The following is a 23,785-nucleotide window of genomic DNA, read 5'->3' on the forward strand; positions in this document are numbered from 1 at the left end:
GTGTCCGCGGTAAAGATCATTCAGGTCAGGGCCGGACTCCGCTGCGGGCTCCCGCATGCGTCACTCCTGTGAGACTGGCCTAAGCTTGGTTTCCCGTCGCTGTCGGAGGGCTTGTTGTTTTTTGCAGGACGAGTTGTATTTTTCAATGATACTATTTAACCCCTTCATGACACGGCCCTTTTTTTTGATTTTCGTTTTTTTCCTCCCCCCTTTTAAAGAATCGTAACTCCTTTATTTACCTATCGCTGAGGGCTTGTTTTTTGCGGGACGAGTTGTAGTTTTCAGTGGTGCTATTTAATGTTCTATATAATGTACTGAAAAACCTTAAAAAACATTCTAAGTGGAGTGAAATGAAAACAAAACAACATTCCGCCATCCTGTCATGACATCTGCTCGGCTCCCTGCGATCTCATTTAAATGCCTCTGCAAGAATTAACAGTGGCATTTAAAGGGTTAATAGCGCTAATCAGCCGCGCGGCTGGGGATTGGCTGGCCTACACACCTCCCCACGTGCACTGCCCATTCCCCTTGCCCAGGTCACACATCTCCCAGCCGGACTCCCCGCTCTCTGTGTCCATGTCCCCTCGCCGACTCAGCAGGCGGCGCCGCTGTAACTGTGATCGCTGGGGTCCCTGCTGCTGTGTGGCGGAGACACCGACAGGGGAGAACGGAGTATGCAGCCCCTGGTAATAGCCGGAGACACATGGGGGAGTGGGCTCCCCCTCAGCTCCCACATCCCCCTGTGACATGGCCCTGGCAGCTGACACATCCGGTGGGGAGGAGAGTGGCGTCAGGGGGACATGGACGGACACACCGCGGTTTGGCAGTGGCGGCATGGAGGGTGACAGCGGGGCCCGTCTGCCCGACCGCAGGAGGATCGGTAGCAGAGTAGAGGTGTGAGCGGAGAGGAGAGTGACCGGCGCCGGGAGGAAGCAAGCGCAGATGGAAGTCCACAACCAGACACCAGATTTATGGTATATAAAGTTAGTGTTTTTTTGCTGTTCTACTTTTAACCCCTTAAAGGGGTTTTGTCATTAGAAAAAAAAACTTGCCTATTCCTCCCCCGTCAGTCTTCTTACCGCCTCTTCTCCTGGCTCCTCCAGGTCACCTCTCCTCCAGCCGGCCGGATCCTCTTCCGGTTATGTAGCGTACATTGCCGACATTCTCGTTGGTCGTTGTTCACACCGTTAATCTGTAGCAAATACATGTCAGGTGGTTTTCCCTATGAAGATTCAAAAACCCCCAATCCATGGTATGCCACAACCTCCAAGCGTGTCACAGCAGCACCACACAAGAGCAGGAAAAACTATGCCCGCTGCGCCCCCTACGGAAGGATCCGGACCTGGGGATGTTTGAATAATAAATAAAAACATCTATATTTTGGCTGCAGGACTTGTTATGTTATGTAGCCTCATGGAATATCTTGATGCTTTAGGTGATAATGGAGTGACCTCCAGCCATATGGGTTCACTCATATGTTAGTAATAGGATGGACCAGGATGACCCAATCTTGGATTATCTGTCTGTTCTACTCATACTATGTTCATACGTCATCTTAGTATCAATATGGTCAGGGGTCAGTGGGTCACAGCAGGTCCTACGTATCCCTGTTATATGGAATTCTATTCTGCCAACATGGTGATTAGGACATCATTTTTACAAGAACTCTGAGAGCATTTGGGATCACCAGATTGAACTCTGTATATATTTATTACTGTGACAACTAGCACTGTGTGAGTAATAACAGTTATGGTTCCTTCTGTGTGGTGTCCCTGGTGGCTGAGAAACTGGGTTTGCTGATGGCCAAGTCAAGAAGAAGAGCCATGTGCAGGGAATAAGAAGCCTGAAGATGGCGGAGGGAGACCTCAAGTTGCATCTAGTATCATTGTGCAGAACTCTGTTTTATTTCATTGGGAGTAGTCTAAAATGGGCTAATCTGACTAAGCATAGGTGCTGGCAGTGCCCGAACTGCCAACTTTACAAAGCATATGCACTGTGGCTGTGGAATACTAATTGGAGGCGGGAATGAGAACGAAGCCTGTGTGTACACCCAACAACTGGTGGGAGAGAGGCAGACTCCAGCTGATCAACTGTTGATGTCCTGAGGTGGACAAGCCCTTTAATAGTTATATTGCTGCTTAATTTGGGTTTCTGTTTCATATTTCTTATCCATACTGGAGTTTAAAGTAGTTGATGGACGGGATCCGCCACTTGGAACCCTCGTTTATTAGCTGATCATCTGGCCCGCTGTCCAGTGCAGTGGGCCAGATGTTGTCATCAGCAGATAGGGGAGAAAGTGTGTGCCCCGGCTTCATCACCATTGAAATCAATAGGAGAACCGCGCTGCTATGGCACTTCCCTCTCCTTTTCTGATCAGGACTGGATGCGACGTCCTGACTGACAGCAGGCTGGGTGATCAGCTGATGGATGCTGTCCCAAGCGGCGGACCCCTGTCCATCAACTACTGATTACCTATCCGGAGGATAGGTCATCAGTGTAAAAGAGGACAGACAACCCCTTTAAAGGACAATTTTAAGGGTTTTTCTAGGATTTTCAGTTGCTGACCTACCCTTAGAATAAGTCATTATGTCTGACTAGTGAGAATCTGACTATTGGCAATTCCACTGATAATCTGAACAAAGGGGCAACAGGGCCCACGGACGTGCCATGGCTGATCCACTGTTGTATGCGGCACAGCAATATACATACACGTGCAGCCTGGTACTGTACCTGAGGTTTATTTTGCCTGTTGCTTTCGATAGGCTAAGTATGTTTCACAGCCTTAAGGCCCTTCTACACGCAAAGATAATCGCTCAAACTGCCAAAAGACTGAAAGATCTAGTGATGGTCTTGCATAAAATTACACACACAAATAATCACTTCATTAGCTAATTAATCATCTGTGATTTGCTCCAAGAGTTGTTTGCTCAGCTGGGCGTGTGTTTAGGGTATTGTTATTGCTGAGCAAACATCTGGCTGACACATTCCATTGTTTTTTTGTGACTGAGTAAAAACTGCACTAATTGAATATGCAAAGCAAAACAAAGCCATTGCTGGCTGCTGGAAACATTGAAGGAGCTGCATGCAAACTGAAAAGGATTTCCAGTAGTCAAACGATGGATTTTATGCCAGCCTGAAAACATTGGCTAACGATAATTGTACAAATAGTGCACGACCGCCACGTTTACATGTAATGATTATCGCTCATTTTCGTTCCTCTGAGCAAATTTTGAGCGATAATTGTTGCGTGTAAAGGGGCCTTTACATGTATGTAGTTGGCTGTGCTACATACTACAATGAAGAGGCCATGGAGATGTGTACTGTTGATCATGGAGATCGGGGGAGTTTGACGCCTCTGATCATATATTGTTGGTCCGTTGTAAGGGTAAATCATAAATGATAAGTCAACATTGTTATATAACTCACCGCATGAATGGACTTTTTTACACCGTCTCTCCATTACTGATCAATGAGTCCACAGACTTTGCAGTCCAAGCTGTAAATGGAACACTTACAACAAAGGCAATCACACCATGGCTTACCCAGCGGCAGCCCTCTCCACCGGTTACATCTCTTTGCAAGGATTTTTGCATTTTTTCCTGAGAATACAATAAGGAACTTCTATTCTCTACAATACATTCAACCTTAGTCATGGCATCCTAACAAAGAAAGTCTAAGGCATTAAAAGCAGTCTCAACTAATCAGAAACCGTAAAGACAATCAGGTGACATTACTGTTATATGGGCACTTACCATAAACTAATTTCCATTCCAAATTATTAACATCTCTGTCTCTCTCTCTTTCGCTATGTCCATATCTCCGTATCTCTCTCCATATCTCCATCTCTCTCTCTCACTATGTCCATATCTCCGTATCTCTCTCCATATCTCCATCTCTCTCTCACTATGTCCATATCTCCGTATCTCTCTCCATATCTCCATCTCTCTCTCTCTTTCCATATCTCTCTCTAATCTCTAATTTTTCAAGATTTTAAGGGAGGCTTGAAATATAAAGCCTAGTTACACTACATAAAAAAAGAAATACATTACCTAGCAGGCTCGGTCCATGTCCCTCCCGCTGCTCACCAGAGCTCTGGCGCTGTTCCCGCAGTCCTCGGCCGCTCATACAACATCAATTCCTGGTTTACAGGTATAATAAATCCCGCCTACAGGAAGCAATGGCTGTGATTGGTTCTTAGAGCTCTGCATTGATTAGCTGAGCAGCAGCACTTGATGAACCAATCAACAGCCATCGCGTTGTGGACGCAGGATTTATAAGTTGGCTGCATTGTGTGATCAAAATACTGGAAGAAAAAGCACCGCATGCAGCACTTCCGTCCAAAAATCAGACAGCGGAAACCGAATGGACCCCATCATAGCCAATGGGGTTCATTTGGTGGTGTTCGTTCCATTATGATCTATGGGCCACATAGGACCTAGGGAAACACGTGGGGGTTGTGTAGGAGCCATACAGGCTTCATGCTTTAGCCATGGGGGTTTTGATGTGTGATTATTTGGTTTGCCAATGTACTGCGGCCGGCTGAGTGCATTATTTACAGGTGATGATGACTATGTTTGCCCCATGTGATGACATGTTCTCTACTCCTTGCCGCAATGTACCGCTGTGCTATCCTGTATGTGGGCCCTATAACAGTATATTCACACATGGAACATACATGGCATATGCTCCATCATGGGTGTGCCTGCAGCCCATGTCTACTGCTGGGGGAGAGAAGGTTTCAGCCCGTGTCTACTACTGAAAAGGGGAAAAGATTTTGGAGCCCATGTCTACTGTTATTTTGTACTACACATATTTGGCCCCTCGCTTCTAGGGCCAAACCCAGACTCTACATAACTCAAGTAAGTTCAGAGTCCAGACAAGATCCCTGCACTCTCAGTTAAGTGTGTGGCTCTATAAGGAAAAGGGTAGCTGTTGGGGCCCCTAAAAGAACGGTGGGAATTGCTGGATATTACAACACTGGGGGGTGATATATATATTTATAAAACCTGTGCATGATACCCGTTGGCCGTCAGAAGGTCGCCTCCACAACTATGCCACACAGTATGCAGCGGCGTCCCTCTGTTCCGGATATCAGGTTGGGTGAAGGAGTATGCCGGCACAATTCCTCTAATTAAGGGTTCCCACACACTTGCGATTGCGTTTTTTGTTAACCCGATTGTCAATGGGACTTTCTATTGTAAAAAAACGCAACGCACGCAACTACGTTTTTGGTGCATTGCATTTTTAACATTAGAAAGTCCCATTGACAATTGCGATAACAAAAAACGCAATCGCAAGTGTGTGAGAGCCCTAATACAATGATGCAAATATAGGCAAGAGGCAGCAAACACAAAGCTCTAATTAGTCCAGGGAAAATATTTGAGGTTGCCCATACACACCGCACAAAAGCATGAGGCCTCCCGGTGATTGTCATCAATGCCAGGCGGCACATGGACTTGTGCAGGGGGCAGCTGGGAATGTTTATGGCAGAGATCCATAGCAGGTACAGGTAACTTTATACAAGCAGAGCTGCTGCAATGCATCTCATAGAGATCAGAGCTTTTATGGGTCAAGTGCCCTACAAGGACATAAAGAATGTAAAAAAAAAACAGAAGCCCCTTTTTTGCACACTTTCCCCTATTTAAATTTAAAAAAATTAAAAGCCACATATTTGATATTATATCTGTAACGACTAGAGTAGAGCGAGCACCATGTGGCAGGGGGCCAGCGCGGAGGGGGGAGGGGTGCAGCGGGGGGGGGGGGGAGAGATCTCTCTCACTCTCCCCCCACTCCCTCCCTCCCTCTCTCCACTGCCGCCCGCCCCCCCCCCCCCCCCGCGCGCGCGCATGCTGCTCAGACGAGTACACAGTTACTCGATAAGACTGCTACTCGATCGAGTAGCAGCCTTAAACGAGCGTGCTTGCTCACCTCTAGTAACGACCTATACAATGAATTGAACACTATTTATTCTGGATGTCAAAAACCGTTAAAAAAAAGATTTAAAATTGAGGCAAAATGCCTATTTTGGTAATTTAACCACCCCAAAAATCGCTGTAAAAGTGATCAAAAAAGTAATATGTACCCCAAAATGCTAACAACTACAGCTCTTCACACAAAAAAACAGCCCTCACAGAGCGACGTCCATGAAAAAATAAGGTTTGGGGTTTCAATTAGAGATGAGCGAACGTACTCGGATAAGCACTACTCGTCCGAGTAATGTGCCTTATCCGAGTACTGCTGTACTCGTGCTGAAAGATTCGGGGCGCTCCGCTGCTGACAGGTGAGAGAGAAGGAGAGAAAGATCTCCCCTCCGTTCCTCCCCGCTCTCCCCTGCAGCTCCCCGCTCCGTGCCGGCACCCGAATCTTTCAGCACCAGTACAGCGGTACTCGGATAAAGCAAATTATTCGGATGAGTAGTGCTTATCCGAGTACGTTCGCTCATCTCTAGTTTCAATGCAACAATGTCAAATCCCCCAGAAAGGGTTTTTATTGAGCAAAAGGAGAAAAAAATGAGCAAAAAAGTAGCAATTTTGGTATCACCATAATTATACCGGCCCGCAGAAAAAAATTATATTGTCATTCATGCTGCAGGATTAACGCTGTAAAAAAGACAATGTCAGAATCGATGTGTTTTCCCTCCCTGCCCTCCAAAAAATGTATAAACTCTTACGATAGATTATATATACCCAGAAATGGGACCAATAACAACTACAGCTTACCACATAAACACACAAGCCTCATGGGGCCGACGGAGAAATAAGAAGGGTATGGCTTTTGGAGAGTGGAGATGATAATCCCCCCAAAAATTATTGGGTCCTTTTGGCCAAAATATTGGGTGCCCTGAAGGGGTTAAAGCTCCCTGGGTAATATTGTCCGTCCTTGAGACCCGCTACATATAAGTCAGAAGGTGAAATCTGCAACAAAACTAACAAAAAAGCCCAAATAACCGGATTAATAGAAAATCCAGAGGTTACAGAGTTGTTTTCTTCATCCGCTGTAACATCTGGGAGCCGCAGGAAAAACGGACTAAAGATACAATATAGGAAGAAGATGGTTTATATCCAAGGTGAAGGATATCCAGTATTACACATTGTATCTCCCCGAGAGAACAACATGGCGGCTTCCAGAAAGGCCCCTACATAGGAAGAGGATGAGAGAAGACAAAGTGTTATTACACCACCCAACTACATCCCATAATATCCAGCCTGGAGGGGGAGATGATGAGCGGCGGCTTCCCTTTACATCTACTGCTATGGGAACCACTGTGACAGGGGCCACCAGCAGCAGCCAATAGAATCGCAGCATTGGTTCTAAGCCGAGCAGGAAAACGGCAGTTGGTGCCAGTCAGCGATCGCTCTTCTAGAGTTCAGATTGGCTCCTTATTGCTGTTATTAAAGCAACTTCAGGAACTTTGTTCTTCACCCAAAACCCGGATCTCCATCACCGACATCACCGTGATGGAGAATTCAGCGCCCGCCGTCCGTGAGGAGGGGTAAGAGCCAAACCTCATACATGGAGCTGCTGCTTTATGTTATCCCATATGGTGATGATTGGTCAGTGCAGACTAATAGCTAATTATGTCAGTGGGGTTAATCAGGATTATTAATAAGTCTGGGTAGTTTGGGGGGTAATTAATATGCAGATATTTGGGTTAGTGGATATATGTGGAGATATAATGGGGGTTATGAAGTAACTTGGAGGATTGTGAATAAATATGGCCTGCAGTTTGTGTTTATCAGGCTTTTCTATGTAATGTATTCTGTATTGTGCAGTTTATTTGTATTATTGTATATATTTGCACTTTCTGTGTTTTAGTATATGTATCTGTGATGAATTTATAGCAGTATTCTCACTATATGTGTATTTTATTTACCATATATGTGCGTGTTCTTGCTAAGTTGCCATTCACTTTAGCTATTACTACCCCCAGGGATCATGAGAATAGCGAACCCTGAGACCCACTAAGCAAATAGTCATCACGCATTCACTTAGGGGGTCTTCGGGTGTGCCGTTCTTATAATCCCCGGGGGTCCCAGTGGTTGGACCCCCAGCAGTCATCCATTTATCATGTGTCCCATGGATAGGTGATAAATGATTTTGGTGAGATAACCCTTTTAAGTGACCCGGGGATTTAGCACTAACAGTCAGGGGGGTTGTTAGGATGTAAAAAGGTCAGAGGTACAAGCCCCAACACACATGCTTAGCCGCCACCATAAACATATATACTGTGTGAGTGTATATATATATTGGGGTGTACAGTATTTGGCAGTTATTCCCCCATTTAGATGCTGTTTTGTTTCTCTCCTTTATGTTTTTTTCTATATTTTGAATTAATAAATTGGATTAAATAGATATTTAGTTGTTGATTCCTTATTATTCGGTTGATCGGCCTTAGGCCTCTTGTCCACGGGCGATTCATAATGATAGGTTCATCAAAAACTGACTTAAGGGGAAGGAAATTTTGGGGTGAATAAACACCATTGCACCTGATCTATTTGGGAGAGCTGCGTATTTTTCAGGGTTATATATATATATTGTATCTATGACTAAATACAGGGATATTTGGGTGACGAGGAATAAATATGGCGCTGGGATAATTATTGAATTGTATTTACATCAATCTTTATTGACATTTTCTTTATTTCTTTTTTTCTGTGTAGAAGAGCCGATGTGACCTCCAGGTAAGCTAGGAAATTATAGTGTTCAGTTACTATACAGGGAGGAACATATACACATAATGTACTGACAGGTCTATAGGGAAATATACACAGAATGTACTGATAGGTCTATAGGGACATATACACATAATGTACTGACAGGTCTATAGGGACATATACACATAATGTAATGACAGGTCTATAGGGACATATACACATAATGTAATAACAGGTCTGTAGAGAGATATACACATAATGTACTGACAGGTCTATAGGGACATATACACATAATGTACTGACAGGTCTATAGGGACATATATACATAATGTAATGACAGGTCTATAGGGACATATACACATAATGTAATGATAGTTCTATAGGGACATATACACATAATGTAATGACAGGTCTATAGGGACATATACACATAATGTACTGACAGGTCTATAGGGACATATACACATAATGTACTGACAGGTCTATAGGGACATATACACATAATGTAATAACGGGTCTGTAGGGACATATACACATAATGTAATGATAGTTCTATAGGGACATATACACATAATGTAATGACCAGTCTATAGGGACATATACACATAATGCAATGACAGGTCTATAGGGACATATACACGTAATGTAATGACCAGTCTATAGGGACATATACACATAATGCAATGACAGGTCTACAGGGACATATACACATAATGTAATGACAGGTCTGTAGGGACATATACACATAATGTAATGACAGGTCTATAGGGACATATACACATAATGTACTGACAGATCTATAGGGACATATACACATAATGTACTAACAGGTCTATAGGGACATATACACATAATGTAATGACAGGTCTATAGGGACATATATAGATAATGTACTGACAGGTCTATAGGGACATATACACATAATGTACTGACAGGTCTATAGGGACATATACACATAATGTAATGACAGGTCTATAGGGACATATACACATAATGTAATAACGGGTCTGTAGGGACATATACACATAATGTACTGACAGGTCTATAGGGACATTACACATAATGTAATGACGGGTCTATAGGGACATATACACATAATGTAATGATGGGTCTATTGGGACATATACACATAATGTACTGACAGGTCTATAGGGACATATACACATAATGTAATGACAGGTCTATAGGGACACATACACATAATGAAATGACCGGTCTATAGGGACATATACACATAATGTAATGACAGGTCTATAGGGACATATATACATAATGTAATGACAGGTCCATAGGGACATATACACATAATGTACTGACAGGTCTATAGGGACATTACACATAATGTAATGACGGGTCTATAGGGACATATACACATAATGTAATGATGGGTCTATAGGGACATATACACATAATGTACTGACAGGTCTATAGGGACATATACACATAATGAAATGATCGGTCTACAGGGGCATATACACATAATGTACTGACAGGTCTATATGCACATATACACATAATGTAATGACAGGCCTATAGGGACATATACACATAATGTAATGACAGGTCTATAGAGACATATACACATAGTGTAATGACAGGTCTGTAGGGACATATACACATAATGAAATGACCGGTCTACTGGGACATATACACATAATGCACTAACAGGTCTATAGGGACATATACACATAATGAAATGATCGGTTTACAGGGACATATACACATAATGTACTGACAGGTCTATAGGGACATATACACATAATGTAATAACGGGTCTGTAGGGACATATACACATAATGTAATGACCAGTCTATAGGGACATATACACATAATGTACTGACCGGTCTATAGGGATATATACACATAATGTAATGACAGGTCTATAGGAACATATACACATAATGTAATGACCAGTCTATAGGGACATATACACACAATGTACTGACAGGTCTGAAGGGACATATACATATAATGTAATGACAGGTCTACAGGGACATATACACGTAATGTAATTACAGGTCTGTAGGGACATATACACATAATGTAATGACAGGTCTATAGGGACATATACACACAATGTACTGACAGGTCTGTAGGGACATATACATATAATGTAATGACAGGTCTACAGGGACATATACACATAATGTAATTACAGGTCTGTAGGGACATATACACATAATGTAATGACAGGTCTATAGGGACATATACACATAATGTACTAACAGGTCTATAGGGACATATACACATAATGTAATGACAGGTCTATAGGGACATATACACATAGTGTACTGACCGGTCTATAGGGACATATACACATAATGTACTGACAGGTCTATAGGGACATATATACATAATATACAGACAGGTCTATAGGCACATCTACACATAATGTACTGACAGGTCTCTAGGGACATATACACATAATGTAATGACAGGTCTATAGGGACATATACACATAATGTACTGACCGGTCTATAGGGATATATACACATAATGTAATGACAGGTCTGTAGGGACATATACACATAATGTAATGACAGGTCTATAGGGACATATACACATAATGTACTGACAGCTCTATAGGGACATATACACATAATGTACTAACAGGTCTATAGGGACATATACACATAATGTAATGACAGGTGTATAGGGACATATATAGATAATGTACTGACAGGTCTATTGGGACATATACACATAACGTACTGACAGGTCTATAGGGACATATATACATAATGTAATGACAGGTCTATGGGGACATATACACATAATGTACTGACAGGTCTATAGGGACATATACACATAATGAACTGACAGGTCTATAGGGACATATACACATAATGTAATAACGGGTCTGTAGGGACATATACACATAATGTAATGACCAGTCTATAGGGACATATACACATAATGTAATGACAGGTCTACAGGGACTTATAAACATAATGTAATGACAGGTCTGTAGGGACATATACACATAATGTACTGACAGATCTATAGGGACATATACACATAATGTACTGACAGGTCTATAGGGACATATACACATTATGTAATAACGGGTCTGTAGGGAGATATACACATAATGTAATGACCAGTCTATAGGGACATATACACATAATGTAATGACAGGTCTATAGGGACATATACACATAATGTACTGACCGGTCTATAGGGATATATACACATAATGTAATGACAGGTCTGTAGGGACATATACACATAATGTAATGACAGGTCTATAGGGACATATACACATAATGTACTGACAGCTCTATAGGGACATATACACATAATGTACTAACAGGTCTATAGGGACATATACACATAATGTAATGACAGGTGTATAGGGACATATATAGATAATGTACTGACAGGTCTATTGGGACATATGCACATAACGTACTGACAGGTCTATAGGGACATATATACATAATGTAATGACAGGTCTATAGGGACATATACACATAATGTACTGACAGGTCTATAGGGACATATACACATAATGAACTGACAGGTCTATAGGGACATATACACATAATGTAATAACGGGTCTGTAGGGACATATACACATAATGTAATGACCAGTCTATAGGGACATATACACATAATGTAATGACAGGTCTACAGGGACTTATAAACATAATGTAATGACAGGTCTGTAGGGACATATACACATAATGTACTGACAGATCTATAGGGACATATACACATAATGTACTGACAGGTCTATAGGGACATATACACATTATGTAATAACGGGTCTGTAGGGAGATATACACATAATGTAATGACCAGTCTATAGGGACATATACACATAATGTACTGACAGGTCTATAGGGAAATATACACAGAATGTACTGATAGGTCTATAGGGACATATACTCATAATGTAGTGACAGATCTATAGGGACATATACACATACTGTATTGACATGTCTATAGGGACATATACACATAATGTAATGACAGGTCTATAGGGACATATACACATAATGTAATGACAGGTCTATAGGGACATATACACGTAATGTACTGACAGGTCTATAGGGACATAAACACATACTGTAATGACAGGTCTGTAGGGACATATACACACAATGTACTGACAGGTCTATAGGGACATATACACATAATGTAATGACGGGTCTATAGGGACATATACACAAAATATACTGACAGGTCTGTAGGGACATATAACACAATGTATTGACAGGTCTATAGGGACATATGACGGGTCTATAGGGACATATACACATAATGTACTTACAGGTCTATAGGGACATATACACATAATGTACTGACAGGTCTATAGGGACATATACACACAGTGTACTGACAGGTCTATAGGGACATATACGCATAATGTACTGACAGGTCTATAGGGACATATATACATAATATACTGACAGGTCTATAGGCACATCTACACATAATGTACTGACAGGTCTGTAGGGACATATACACATAATGTAATGACAGATCTATAGGGACATATATACATAATGTAATGACCAGTCTATAGGGACATATACATATAATGTACTGACCGGTCTATAGGGATATATACACATAATGTAATGACAGGTCTATAGGAACATATACACATAATGTAATGACCAGTCTATAGGGACATATACACACAATGTACTAACAGGTCTGAAGGGACATATACATATAATGTAATGACAGGTCTACAGGGACATATACACATAATGTAATTACAGGTCTGTAGGGACATATAAACATAATGTAATGACAGGTCTATAGGGACATATACACACAATGTACTGACAGGTCTGTAGGGACATATACATATAATGTAATGACAGGTCTACAGGGACATATACACATAATGTAATTACAGGTCTGTAGGGACATATACACATAATGTAATGACAGGTCTATAGGGACATATACACATAATGTACAGACAGATCTATAGGGACATATACACGTAATGTACTAACAGGTCTATAGGGACATATACACATAATGTTATGACAGGTCTATAGGGACATATACACATAATGTACTGACCGGTCTATAGGGACATATACACATGATGTAATGACAGGTCTGTAGGGACATATACACATAATGTAATGACAGGTCTATAGGGACATATACACATAACGTACTGACAGGTCTATAGGGACATATATACATAATGTAATGACAGGTCTATAGGGACATATACACATAAGGTACTGACAGGTCTATAGGGACATATATACATAATGTAATGACAGGTCTATAGGGACATATACACATAATGTACTGACAGGTCTATAGGGACATATACACATAATGTACTGACAGGTCTATAGGGACATATACACATAATGTACTGACAGGTCTATAGGGACACATATACATAATATACTGACAGGTCTATATAGACATATACACATAATATAATGACAGGTCTATAGGGACATATACACATAATGTACTGACAGGTCTATAGAGACATATACACATAATGTACTGACAGGTCTATAGGGACATATACACATAATGTACTGACAGGTCTATAGGAACATATACACATAATGTAATGATGGGTCTATAGGGACATATACACATAATGTACTGACAGGTCTATAGGGACATATACACATAATGAAATGATCGGTCTACAGGGACATATACACATAATGTAATGACAGGTCTATAGGGACATATACACATAATATACTGACAGGTCTATAGGGACATATACACATAATGTACTGACAGGTCTATAGGGACATATACACATAATGAAATGATCGGTCTACAGGGACATATACACATAATGTAATGACAGGTCTATAGAGACATATACACATAGTGTAATGACAGGTCTGTAGGGACATATACACATAATGAAATGACCGGTCTACTGGGACATATACACATAATGCACTAACAGGTCTATAGGGACATATACACATAATGTAATGACAGGTCCATAGGGACATATACACATAATGTAATGACAGGTCCATAGGGACATATACACATAATGTACTGACAGGTCTATAGGGACATATACACATAATGTACTGACAGGTCTATAGGGACATATACACATAATGTACTGACAGGTCTATAGGGACATATACACATAATGTACTGACAGGTCTATAGGGACATATACACATAATGTATATGGACTGCACTGGAATCTACATGTTTGTCCTAATAATAATCCCTTCCTATTTCCCCTGTTAAGGATCATGGACGCCGTAGTTGGTATATTACGAAGGTTGTTCAGAAGAGGCGAGAGAGGACAGAAGAGAAAGAGGGATGTCAGCCCGTGTGAGGAAGACCCTCCGAAGAGGAGGAGGGATGACCGGGCCCAACTGCAGGAGGAGATGGCAGCGTTCCTCCGTGTCCTCGGTAAGACACATTGGGCCTTTCCAATGGTTGTAGTGTTGAACCTGGTGCACATTATCCAAGATGAAGCTGTCAGACTGCACTATGTCATTAAGTTTTGATATATTACAACAATTGGTGTTTTTTAGGTTGAGTTTACACACAGTAGCTCTGTAACTTTACTGCAGTCACTAAACAAAGTGATACATTTATTGATGAAATATTGATTTTTTTCTAGAGGAAAAATATTTCTGGATGTTCCTCGCCTGTGATGAGTGTATAAAGATATCCGACAAGGTAATATTACAGAATATACACCATATATACATGTAGGGACTTAGGCTAGTGTAATAGGCCTGGAGATACACCGCACTGTATAACCTGGTGACATAATAGTCATTATTAGATGTAACACTGAGATTTACCCATCCAGAGGAGTTATTATATCCTTTACTTGTTAATAGTCGCAGCCTCTAACTGTCCTTCTCCTCCCACCAGTACCTCCTGGCGATGGTCCTCATGTACTTCAGGAGAGCCGGACTGCGTACCAAGGAATATCGCAAGAACTTCTTCCCAGCTCTGTGAGTTGCTTTTATTATACCAGATCTGTAAATATAAAAATGTATACTAAAACAAGTAACAGGAGAGTCCGAGTGAGATACGGAGAAGATTCCAGGCTCCGGTAACATTACTAATACTAGTGTTCATTAGCTCTCCCCTTTTCTCCTGGTCTCTCCTTCTTATATAGGTAATCCATTCTACACGGTTCTGACTCGTTCTATCATCTCATTTAATCTTTTCTGCCAGGTTCTTAGCCAATCAGATGGAAGAGGAACTCCCCTTTCGGTGGCAGATGTACCCCTGGGCCTTAGGAGACACCTGGATGGAGAACACAGAAGTACTCTTCCAGCATCGGGACCAGCTGCTCCGCCGGATGGGATTTAGAGCTTGGGTGGACCGAACCACCTGTGATCTGGTTAGTAGAAACCATATAAATACTCCGGTCTTTGATGAAGAGTCTGTGGTGCTAATGATATTCATACACTGTTTAATTCTAGGTCATGGCAGAAGCCGTTTCCCATTGGGCATGGACAAGAGAGCGGCAGCCAGATCACAGCTTGGCTATTCCGATATTCAGGATGGACGAGGAAGACTTCATCATCAGCCACAGACGGTTCCAGCATCCATACTGCATCCTCTGTAAGACCCTCCGCCGGTATCCAGTGTTGAAGAAATTCTGCCAAGCAGAGGAGGATCCCAACGACAGCCTCATCCCATGAAGACCGGTATTCTTATAGTCCCACACATGCACACAGACACCGTCTCACATATTGATGGCTCATACATGTGCGCACAGACACACACACACCGTACAGCCAGCAACACATTTAATAAAACTCATTACACACCGCACACCATAGATAGTCACATGTAGTCACCATAGATAGTCACACGCAGTCACCGTAGATAGTCACATGCAGACACCGTAGATAGTCACACACCTTCACCTTGCACACATGTTATAGTGTTACCTCCCTTAGTATGCCCGGAGGAAGGGCAGTACAGCAGCCATGGTTTCCCTGCAGGTTTCCCCCACAGGGGGTTTTTCCTGTCCTGCGTGTTGCTGTACCCTCTTCGTGAGTGATGGGAGGTAAAGGCCAAACACGCATAATAAAAATAAATGTTATTTCATTTACCTTACTATATGTGGTCTGAGTCATTTTTTCTATTTCTGTGTGATAGTAAAATCTAGTTTATAGGGGTCTGGTGTAATAATACTCATATTTAGGGCTTTTACCCACTAGCGTTTTTTTTTCACTGCGATTTTGCTTTGTTTTTTTTCCAAATGTCAAACGGACTTTCTAATGTTAAAATCGCATCATACAAAAATCGCAGCAACGCATTTGGGAAAAAAAAGGCAGTGAAATCGCAGCAAAAAACCCCCCACTTGTGGGTAAAAGCCCTAAGGCCGGCTGCAGATGGCCGGTTCAGATTTCGCTGCGAGAATTCTCGCAGCAGGATGCGGACCCGTGCCCCTGCACAGCCCTGTGGCTCACCCGCTCCCAGTGTCTTCCCTCTGCGCTATGTGCCGGCCGCCGTCCAGCCAGCGCATGCGCAGAGCGGGGCCAGCCCGTCACTAGTGACATTTTTGTGTAGGCCTCTGCGAGACCCGCACAGAAACAGAAAATGCCGTGATTTGTTTTCCGTGTGTGTTTTCACGTGGCCAAATCGTGGCTGTGTGCATAGGATTGCAGTATCTAATGCAATCCTATGCAAGCGGGCATGAGCAGAAATTCTGTGGGAAATCACGACGTGGAATTTCTGCCCATGTGCAGCGGGCCATAGCCTGAATGTGCAGTCAGTGTGTGATTGGTGCCGTTAGACCACTGGGGGTCTCACTGATCATGGGTGTGAAGGGGCTGCTGTGTTTGGGGGGGTCACAGCGGTCCTTTCATTGTCACCAAAGCAAGATCTGCGTGTGAGATAGAAGAGGATATGAGAGAAGAAGAAGATATGACTGTCGACAATTCTGCTACTTGTTTTCATCCAAAAGGGTATTACACTGAATATTTCATACAAAGACTGAAGTGAGCCTCAAGGCCAGAGTCTGAGACTATAACATGGCTCCATCCTGTGCCTCGTGGTTGCCGGAATCATGTAATGGCAGTGTGGGCAACAGTGCCCGAAACCCTAAAACTAACTGGCGTGCAAGACCAATAATGAGTCCAACAAATGTAAAGATACATCAAAACCCCTGATATCTTGCCGGCGGTGATTCTTTGTTCCTTGAACTGGGAATCAGATGCCAGGGAGCGCTGACCGCGGGAAGCCTTGGAGGAGGTGAGGGGCGCACCGCATAGTATGAAACCAGCTGTGGATATGAATAGAGGATCATATCGTTGGCATAGATCCTCACTATGCTTTCCCTTCCTCCCCAGCAAACACCTGTGATGGCAGGAGTACAGTGTAATTGAATAGCTAGGACCACTATAAATATGGAAAATAGAGGGCGGGATAAAGGGCAGCCCCGACGAGTGCCACGGGGAGAGAAAAACTATCCCATGGGATACTGTTCACTATCACTTGGCCCTCGGGGACTAGTATATCATTTTCGTCCATTTTAAAAATTCAGCACAAGTTGAAGACAAGCCTCCAGGGAACTCCAGTCCAGTGAGTCAAAGGCTTTCATTGTATATAATTAAGCCCGGGTGTATTGTACAATCTGCCAAGTTGAGTGGTTGTCTGAACCCGATGAATATTTGTAGTTGTGGGTTTACCGGGGCGTAAAGCCTGTTTAGTCTGGATGAATAATAGAACATCTTGGATTAGTCCAGTGGCTAAAGGCCCATTTACACGTAATGATTATCGCTCAACATTTGTCCAAACGGATTTGAGCGACAGTTGTACAGTGTAAAAGGAAAAAAAATCGCTCACTTATCGTTCGCGTTTGGTAAGCTGACTTTTCAGTCACCCTATGAAACCTTGTTGGCTCGCTGGCTTCTCATCCTGTGTAAATGCTCCACGCTCAGCACCTCCCATAGGAGGGGAAGCGCTGAGCGAGAAGCGGACGAGAAGCACGCGATCCGGCAGCGAGTCTTCCTGTGTAAAGCACTGCCAACCTTAGTGCTGACGCCAGCACTCATGCAGTCATTTGAAAGACTGTTGGCTGGTGTAAAAGGGCCATAAGACTTTAGTTAGGATCTCGTAGTCAACATTGACTAATGAAATCGGATGATAGAAGCCACAATCAGAGGGATCTTTACAGGGTTTCAAGAGTACTGTAATAGTAGCATCATATAAGGAAGACAGGAGGTAGTCCTCCAGAAGGTCTGCTAAATAGGTGAATGTCTGATACAGATTTATTATTTGAGCTGGATACATTAGGGTTGTATTCCTATGGGTTGTAACGGACTTTGCCTCTAAGTTCTAAACCACGGGGGCCTTTTACTTTCAGGACAGAATTAGACTATTAATCGTTCTTGATTAAATTAGCCAATAATGACTAGATTGGTTGCCCATTTCAAAGTAGAGTGGTGCCTTGGCTTGCGAGTGCCTCATCTTGCGAGCTTCTTGACTTGCAAGCAGGCTGTCTCCCAAATTTTTGCTCTGATTTATGAGTAAAAACTCGGGTTACAAGCCTGCTCACAAGTCAAGAAGCTCGCAAGCTTATACACAGGGGTCTGGCTCAGGAAGGGGGGTCTAATACTCACCTACCGCCGGTGTTCCGGATCCCGCTGCAGGTTGCTGCGTCCTCCTCCTTGCCGATAGAGCATTTCTTCCTGAAAGCAGGGCTTCAATACTCCGCCTCCAGCAAGCTAATGCTCTGATTGGTTAATCCCTCGCCACATCAGCCAATGAAAGCTGGCGCTGGATAACCAATCATAGCCCTTCAATGATGTCTGCAGCAGCGATGGAGACCCACGCGAGGGCCGGAACGCCGGCGGTAGGTGAGTATTGATGTTTGTTTTTTTACATGTAGTGTAATTAGGGCTTTGGGGAGGTCCGGAACGCATTAATGGCGTTTCAATTCATCCAATGGGGGAATTAATTTGACTTATGAGTGTTTTGGGTTAAGAGCTCCATTACAGAACGATTTAAACTCTTAACCCAAGGCACCGCTGTAATATTGTTTAGTAAAACATAGTTTGCATTTGGTTCTTATATGAAGTTGATGTTTATAGAGGCGGGAAAGACCCAGCCAATTTATTGTATTAGTGTCTATAGGGGTAGATATAACTTTTCAGCTTCGATGACTTGAGATTCTAATAGGAGGTCTGTTTGAGAGGTGAATTTCTTGATATAAGAGAGGGTGGATCTGAAGCATGGTGGATCTGATGGCTTTGAGGAAATCCCATTCCGGGGTGTATGGGGTATTCTCCCTGTTCCCCCGCATTCTTGATATCTGGTCAGGCACACAATCATTAGGGCCTATCAATTTAAGCCAAAAGGAATGAAGTTTCCACGTTGGGCATTGTAGCTGTAGGAGTATTGGGTTATGGTCAGATATTTCTTTATATAAATTCCAGCACTGATGTTAATTTATAACTTTTATTCATTGCATCATAAGACTGATCTGGTCAGTGAGATCATAACACCTCCTACATGTTCCCAGCGTTACCGCTCTTATCATGGCATACAAGGAAATGAAAAACTTCACTTTTAAAAGTAATACTACCCAATCAGACAATACAGATCACATGATGTGGAAATGTTTAATACCATGAGTGTCGGAAGAAATGGGATGTGAGGAGCGGACAGGTGACCCCCCCTCCACCCCATATACGCCCTCGATAAATGTATAATAAAGACATGATTGCTAAGGTCGGGGATGACTGCAGCGATCATGTGTTTCAAGGACAGCGGCACCGATAGTAGCCAGGGAGCGACAGAGGGGATGAGTATGGCCTGTTTTTATTTTATTTTATCCCACAGTTATAACTGGTCAGTATTTGTAAAAAGAGGTATAAGGGGGCATCTATAGGTAAAAGGACACAAGCTCACATATAAAGAAGTGAGCGCAAGGTGGCATGTGTCATATAAAAGGGGGGACAAGGTCACATATATAGTCATTAAGAACACTGTAATGGCAGGGTTAATTATAGGGAAGGCATTCTCTTGATATGATGTGCAGCCTAGTCATTGTTAAGTTACTGAAAATAATAAAGATGATGGAAAACTTATATATATATGGCCGCCGGCACACGAGCGGAAATCCCGCCGCGGGATTTCCGGCGGGATTTCCGCCGCTGAAAGTTTGCATAGGAGTGCATTAAAATACGCACTCCTATGCAGACGGCCGCGGTTTGGCCGCGCGAAATCTCGCGCGGCAAACAAACCGCGGCATGTCCTAATTTTCTGCGGGGCACGCACTCACCCAGCCGCCGGCTCCGGTCTGCGCATGCGCCGGCTGCGCGGCAGCCGGCACATGAAAGAGCCGGGGCCGCCAGGCGCGGGTGAGTATGCGCTCGTCCCTGCAGGCTCTCGGGTCGGATCGCGCGGCGAGAATTCTCGCTGCCGGATCCGACCCGCTCGTCTGCAGGCGGCCTATATGTAGAAAGATCTATCTATCTGACTTTTTAAATTAACTGTTAACAGGGCTTAATTTTGGAGTAGGGCTTATATTTCAAGCATCCTTAAAAAGCCTGAAAAAATCATTTTGCATCCTACAAAATTCTGGAAAATCATGCTATGTCTCATTTTCAGGGAAACAGGGTATCTATTATCTATCTATCTATCTCATATCTATCTATCTATCTATCTATCTCATATCTATCTATCTATCTATCTATCTATCTATCTATCTATCAAGAATGTAGCTGTAAACAGTTTAACGCTCAATTCCCACCAAGTCTGGGTTCATGGTTGTCATTGTTTTATATATATATATATATATATATATATATATATATATATATATATATAATATGAATACTGACTCAATAAGCTTTAATCACTGAACATATGCCAAAACAGCGACCTTTTGTCATACACTTGGCCAGTATAGATCTATATACAAGTTCCTCAACTCTATGGAAATGTGTAGTAAACGCTGCCTTTCAGTTCAGCGGTATTCTTAAAGGGATTGTTCTACAATTACAAGTTATCCTCTATCCACAGAATATAGGATAACTTGTTGATCGTGGGGGTCTTACAACTGACACCCCAGCCAATCTTAAGATCGAGGGTCGCTTATCCCCAATCATCCTCACTGTGGGCTTACTGCACACCCACCGTAAGGAGGAGACTGATTGGAGTGCTGCTTGTACAAGTGCACTAGCGCTCCATTCACTGTCAATAGCCCTGCAGAGATAGCAGAGAAGCAACATACCCATTGTGGCCCTGATCTTCTGTCCGTGTGCACAATGGGGCCCAAACCGAAAGCAGCAGCTGGTGGCTTTCAGAACAGACATTTTGCTTGTAGGTGTTTTAGGCCCCATTGCACACTTGTAGAGCCCTTGAGCAGCCAAAACGATGCAGAACCCCCTTAAGTGACCCCATTTTAAAAACTAGACCCCTTAACAAATTCATCTAGGGGTGTACTGCATATTTTGACCCCACAGTTTTTGAATGAATTTAAGCAAAGCGGAAGGGAAAAATTGCTATTTAAATTTTTTGGGCAATTGTGTCATTTTAAAAACAGTTTTTTTTTGTACAGCACCCATAAATGAAGACTTTCACCCCAAAATGGATCCCCCTGTTTGTTCCGTGTTCAGAGACATACCTATTGTGGCCCTTATCTTATGTCTGGCTGCACAACGGGGCCCAAACCGAAAAGAGCATTAAACTTCAACTGTTTTTTAACTTTTACCTGGTTGCCATTATCCATTAAATAACGGTGATCACATGATTGGGGACCACTCACTGCGGCCCACGGTCACGGCTCCAGGCTCTCGGCTACCTTTATTATCCAGGAGCAAGGAGATTTCAAATTTTCCGGGCCGTCCCCAGCTTCTGCGCTTTTTGCCATTTTGGCGACGGGTGCATGCGCCAAAGCTGCGGAGAAGTCCGCTGGTAAATATCCCATCGGAGCACATCGCCAGAGGACTTAGGTAAGTAATTTCACCTCCCCTCATGGATTGGATCTGTGATGGGAGGTGAAACTTTCACTTTTTTTATTTTTACATGATCGCTGTTATCCACGTCTCTAAAGCATTTGACACCGTGCCGCATAACAGGCTGATATATAAAATGAGGCAGCTCGGATTGGGTGAAAACGTGTGTATCTGGGTAAAGAATTGGCTCAGAGGTAGAAAGCAGAGGGTGGTAATAAATGGTCCGTACTCTGATTGGGCCACCGTCGCTAGCGGGGTGCCACAGGGTTCAGGTATTAGGCCCCATTCTGTTCAATATATTTATCAACGACCTGATAGAGGAAATGCACAGTAATATATCAATATTTGCAGATGATACAAAATTATACAATATAATCAGGACAATGTGCGGCTACAAACGGACCTGGATAAGCTGGGGGCTTGGGCAGAAAATGGCAAATGAAGTTCAATGGTGATAAATGTAAGGTTATGCACATGGGCAGGAGAAACGGATGTCACCAATATACACTACATGGGGTACTGCTAGGGAAAAGTGAGATGGGAAAAGACCTGGGGGTACTAGTGGATTGTAGACTTAACTGGAGCAATCAATGCCAGTCAGCTGCTGCAAAAGCTAATAATGTCTTGGGGTGCATTAAAAGAGGCATAGGGTGAGGAGCGAGAACATTATTCTTCCGCTATATAAGGCACTTTTCAGGCCCCACATGGAATACTGCGTACAGTTCTGGTCACCGGTGCTCAGGAAAGATGTTGCAGCACTTGAGGGGGTTCAAAGAAGGGCAACTAAACTAATAAACAGAATGAAGGGACTGGAATACCCAGAGAGGCTATCCAAATTGGGATTATTTACCCTGGAAAAAAAAGACTAAGGGGTGATCAAATACCTATGTATAAATACATGAGGGGACAATACAAGGATCTCTCCCACGGTCTGTTTATACCCAGGACTGTGACGGTAATAAGAGGGCATCCGCTACATCTAGAAGAAAGCAGGTTTCATCACCAACATATGAGGGGGTTCTTTACTGTAAGAGCAGTGAGACTGTAGAACTCTCTGCCTGAGGACGTGGTAATAGCAAAATTGATAGAGGCGTTTAAGAGGGGACTTGATGTATTTCTAGAGTGCTATGATATTACAGGATATAGGCATTAGGTGACCAGTGGGTTGTCGATCTCAAATGTTGAACCAGGGATCACTCTGGCTGCCAT

The 23,785-nt window shown here is 42.8% G+C and overlaps 1 long non-coding RNA gene across 1 annotated transcript; it reads left to right on the plus strand.

The window, feature by feature from the left end:
* The first annotated feature begins 799 nt into the window (after positions 1-799).
* On the plus strand, positions 800-15,023 carry LOC136578768 (uncharacterized). The gene is made up of 3 exons (XR_010786657.1): positions 800-974; positions 8,661-8,681; positions 14,881-15,023. It is a non-coding gene; the product is annotated as an uncharacterized lncRNA (long non-coding RNA).
* The last annotated feature ends 8,762 nt before the right edge of the window (positions 15,024-23,785 follow it).

Source organism: Eleutherodactylus coqui, chromosome 9 (genome assembly GCF_035609145.1).
Source record: "Eleutherodactylus coqui strain aEleCoq1 chromosome 9, aEleCoq1.hap1, whole genome shotgun sequence".
Lineage (NCBI taxonomy): Eukaryota > Metazoa > Chordata > Amphibia > Anura > Eleutherodactylidae > Eleutherodactylus > Eleutherodactylus coqui.